General features: G+C 41.0%; 1 long non-coding RNA gene across 1 annotated transcript; it reads right to left on the bottom strand.

Moving 5' to 3' along the window:
* Positions 1 to 543: 543 nt before the first annotated feature.
* LOC132866709 (uncharacterized) lies at positions 544 to 1,226 on the bottom strand. The gene is made up of 3 exons (XR_009650612.1): positions 1,096 to 1,226; positions 864 to 1,004; positions 544 to 743 (listed from the first exon to the last, which is right to left on the bottom strand). It is a non-coding gene; the product is annotated as an uncharacterized LOC132866709 (long non-coding RNA).
* Between the last annotated feature and the right edge of the window lie 4,042 nt (positions 1,227 to 5,268).

Here is a 5,268-nt window from a genome sequence, read left to right on the forward strand (position 1 = left end):
GACAGAAAATATACTTTTAATACTTAAGTATTTTTAAAAGCAAGTTCTTCGGTACTTTAACTTAAGTAAAAATTTGACTGTACAACTTTCACTTGCATCGCAGTAACATTTGACCAGTGGTATCTGTACTTTGACTTAAGAAATGAAGTTGGGTACTTTGTCCACCTCTGACTTCTGGGTACCTGTAGAATCCCTTCCGGAGGCTTGGCTGGGCATCTCTGGAGGACTGGAGTCCAGGGTTTTCATCTCCTGACAGTCAACAACATTGACTGTGTCTGCTGTAGGTAGACCCTGGACCACAGTGACACTGTTCTTTGCTTGAAGGCTATCATTCTTGCTAATTACTTCTGTATATTTGATAATGATCAAACTACTTTATTACAAAAAGGCACAGAAAAACAAACACACTGCATATTTACGATATAATGCCATGTTGAATTTATAGCACTTTAACATTCACTGAAGTGTTACAATTCGAGACATTACATCAATAAATTCAAACTCACTGTGTGAACTGTCTTCACTGGTAGTGGGACCCTCAATTTCTTGACTGATGCATACTTTTTTTAATGAAAAATCTTACTCAGGTTGCTTCAGACCAAGAGCATCTACACGTTCCTTCAGAAATCCTATCCAGTTGTCACCAGCATTGGCCAGAGACCTGCAGTTAATGATCCCTGACAAATTTTGCACGGCAGTCTTAGCTGCCTGATGTTCAGCCTGTTTCTTCTTTGAGGAGCCATCTAAAGGGTTTTCATAAACCAAGCATGGAGCATCAGTGATGGATACCAAAGCAAGCTGTAAGGGGTAGTCCAATCAAACAATTCTATGATGGTTAACAATGTAGACAGCTTCTGAACTACCTTTGTCGTAAAACGTGAAAGAGCCACTGAGCTGGAGTTTGCATAAGGTCTGATCATCTTGGTGAACTGGGAGTTCCAATGGTAATGGGAAATTACACCTCTTAAAATTCTCCAGGACTGTTGTCTTAAAAGTATTACCTGCTACAAGGGGAAGAACAAGACTAGAGGAAGACCAAGCCCTTGATTAAATCTATTTAACCATGACAGTCACATTATTATTATTGGCACTGACCTTTAGGAGGAGTCAGGCCAAACTGACTGGCTAGTTTCCTGTAAGCTGATTCAGTGGCTTCCTCATTTTGAACACACCAATCAAACGTTACTTGTTGGTTGTCGAGGAACACAGTCACAACACCATAATAGACAGTGCCTGAAATGGAAAGATCAAAAAGTACATTTTCTATGTTTAAAGTGAAACATGTAAAGCATCATAAAAAAACAATGTCTGTCATTTCAACATGTACAAAGTTGCCAGTTTATTACTACTTTACTGCTAGCTTTATTTATTTATTTTTATTTAAATCAAGAACCCTTCCCAGAAAGGGGCATTTTGAAATCACTTTATAAACCAGCAGTTCCCTGTGTTGTGACAGCATTATGTTTTGTTAAATAGAAAAGGAGAAAAAAAATCTTCATTGTCTGTGTAAAATGTCCTCGGGTGTATTTTTTGTACGACAGTGGATTATCAGTATTGAATTCAAAAAAGCTAGGGAAAATATTTTACTTGAGGATGATGTAGATGAGGATACTGATGAAGTGGTTTCAGTTGTCTCTTCTTTCCACTCAGGGTGGGAGTGCATATATGTCAGGGCTATCTTAGCAACCTCTTGGTGGGCAGTTCTTTTATTATTACACACCTCCAAACCTCTAAAGGCCCTTTTCCACTACCCTTTTTCAGCTCACTTCAGCTCGCTTCAGCTCACTTCAGCCCGACACGGCTCGCGTTTCGACTACCAAAAACCAGCACGACTCAGCTCGTTTCAGCCCTGCTTAGCCCCTAAAACTCGCACGGTTTTGAAGTGGGGCTGAAGCGAGCCAAGCCGTGCCGACTGAGGCTGGGGGCGTGAGCAGACACTCCCCTGTGCACTGATTGGTGAGGAGGAGTGTCCTCACATGCCCACACACGCCCCGCGAGCGCGCTGGGATCTGTAAACACCGCAAACCCGGAAGAATAATAATTACGAATTACAAGAATTTCTGAAGCCTTATGCGCCTCGCCTCATCTATACGCTCTTGCCAGTATCTGTTGGCGACAACAAGCCACAGCACCAAGACCAGCAACACTAACGACTCCATGTCCTCCATGTTTATTGTTTACTATTCGGGTCGTGAGACTACCGCTTAAAAGCTCACTGAATCAGTGACATACAGAGCATCGTGGACGAGTTCGCGGAGCGCAAGGCTCGTCGTATGCCCTTCAAATAATGCGCGCAGTAGGCTATTGATGTTTTATTATGAGCCATGTACAGTATGTCGCCTAATGTTTTTTTGTTTCTGAGTTACATGTTCGTTTGAAGGACTTAATGTACAAAATAACATAGTTGCACCCCGTAGTGTTGAAATTGGTAAACACAGTGCATTCAGTGAGGTTTGCACCGCCCTCCTTTTATTTCTGACTCTTCCTGTCACCGTTGCAACCTCTGAGCGCTCATTCGTATGCCCTTCAAATAATGTGCGCAGTATAGGCTATTGCTGTTTTATTATGAGCCATGTACAGTATCCTAATGTTTTTTGTTTCTGAGTTACATGTTCGTTTGAAGGACTTGATGTACTAAATAACATAGTTGCACCCGGTAGTGTTGAAATTGGTAAACACCGCAGTTGCGGACATTTTGTAGCCTAAAATGATGTTATGATAAGCTTTAATAAAGGGCCCGGTCATTTGCCCCGCCCCCGGCCCGGCTCTGACTTGTTCCGCCACTGTCACTGATGTCACTGTTTGCGCTGCTTAACGACATCACGTGACGTCCACCCACTTTCGCTAACTCCACCCAATGTGTCCACCCACTTCCAGCCAGCACGGTTCAGCGCGGTTGTAGTCGAAATGCAACTTCAATAGCCCCGCTCAGCCCGACTCAGCTCGACTCGGCACGGCACGACTCGGCCGCGTTTGTAGTGGAAAAGCGGCAAAAATGTACGTCCATTCACTTTCACAATACCCCTGTAACCTGAATAGACAATAATTTGAATTAAAACAAAGATCCATTAGTGTATTCGACAGAAAAATGTGGACTGTATTACAATTTGTAATGACTTTCTAAACACATCGAATGCACAATTGCAAATCTGCAGTAAAGAATTATTAGATCATGGATTAAAATCCATCACTTATAATAGAATTAATGGTTTGGTTACCACTCGCTTCACATTCCTCTGTAAATTCAGGATCTGGCATGTTCCTTCTTTGAGCCTCTTCAAACACATGATTCTTGAATTTAAGTACATCACAACTGAACACTGGTGTAGGTGCAATTGGTAATTAAGTGATCAATCTCATTAAATCAGTCTCATTAATTATAGTATCACTTGTGGAATCAGTCTCATTAGCTAATACCATTAATTTTGGTGCTTAATAATAAATTACCAAACAGCTAAATTATGGTATATTCCAAATTATTATGATCACTTACCGTATTACATAACTCATATGCACCTTGGAATTCTTTTGAGATTTGGGCGACTTTAAAAGTACTGGAACAACAAATAAACACACAGTTTCAACAATAATTGAATTTATTATAACAAAGATCATTATATACAAATATGATATGGTATGTGTGTGTGAGAGGCCTTATGACCACGTGTTTCTAAGTACAGCAAGAGAGTTAGCTTTGGTTGCTAATTGAGATGTGTTGGCCACGTGTGGAGACACAGATTAGCCTTGTGTTGCTAGCTAAGACAAAGGAATGCTAGCTGTGTTTGTGAGGCCTGTGTGTGTGGCCTGAACAAAAGTTAGCATGGATTGCTAGCTAAGGTGTGTTTGTGTGTGGCCTGTGGCCTAAGCAAAAAGGTTAGCCTAGCTTGCTAACGAGACAAAAGAATTAGCCGTGTGTTTAGCTAAGGTGTGTTTGTGAGGCCTGTGGCCACGTGTTTCTAAGTAAACAAGAGAGTTAGCTTTGGTTGCTAATTAGACAAAAGAATTAGCCGTATGTGGCTAGCTAAGGCCCAAGGATCCTACCTCGTGGAGTTAAGACCAAAGGTGTGTATGTGAGTGTGGAGGAGGGCCGCCACATGTTCCCTTGAGACAATACCCTTAGCCCTGGATGCTAATGGGACAAAAGAATTAGCCGTAGGCTAATTTCACTAGCTTATAACAGTACTAAATCCACTGAAATATTGATGCGGTCAAGATACGTGTAATAATGAAATTAAAGTGTTAGCCAGGAATAGAGACAGAGCATGCAAAGCCTATCTATTAAACAATTGAGAGATTAAAACAAAATAGAACAATCAATTCAACACAGAGTGTCTACAGTGTACACAATTAAACCGTTCCTGAGTTTAAATTCACACTGCTTCTTAAAAGCCAATTCCTAAGATTAGGTTTTGCCCAAATGCCAGTCTTACTTCAGTATCTCGTCTCTACGCGAGATTATGAGAAGATGTTCCGAGACTTTTGGAGTTTCACCGTTGTGGAGCACGTGAGTTGCTTCCGTGGAAAGCAGAGGATTTATTGGTCCGACACGTGGTCGCTCGTGATGAAAAGTTGTTCCCTGATCAGACAATGTGCACAGCTTTTTAATTAGAAGGATCCGGTCACTTCTAAACTTTAACTGCTTGGGCTGCAGTCCATACGTACATATAATGATAGACAAACAAAACCGGCTGTAGCTCAACCGAGAGAGAGATAGCACAATTTAAGTGGTTCTACCGTGGCCAAGGGTGAACAAAAACCGTGTTGAATCGTATTCTCGGGAGAAAGATGTATTTTCTTGGGTTTTCTGGTGCGGGGTATCTCTTTGTGTCCAGATGGCTTGACATCCAAGACGAGAGAGACGGAAGCATTGTTCCGTTACTTATGCCTTCATGGAGGATGTGACGTTGGTGATCCCGCCTCGGCGTGACACAGGTCACGCAGAAGCTGGTTGATGGGATTTGTAGTTTTTTAAAGAGAAACGGGCTGTTGTACCTACACTGGGTTTGTGGGTTAAATTTAGTTCAATATATACAGTATAAGAATATATAAAGATACAAGGTGTTTACCCTTATAATTTACACGATATATACATTTTTTGCACTATCAATTCTCAAGATGATTACTTACAAATTACGTTTAGCCAAATCAATTAATCTTATTATATTTTTTGGATCTACGTATATTTTAAAGTACAAAACAATCTTGCTGTGTGAGAGACAAAGTGTGCGATTTCATTTTTCTATACTTTGTCAATAATGTTGATCACAT

Source organism: Neoarius graeffei, chromosome 18 (genome assembly GCF_027579695.1).
Source record: "Neoarius graeffei isolate fNeoGra1 chromosome 18, fNeoGra1.pri, whole genome shotgun sequence".
NCBI lineage: Eukaryota > Metazoa > Chordata > Actinopteri > Siluriformes > Ariidae > Neoarius > Neoarius graeffei.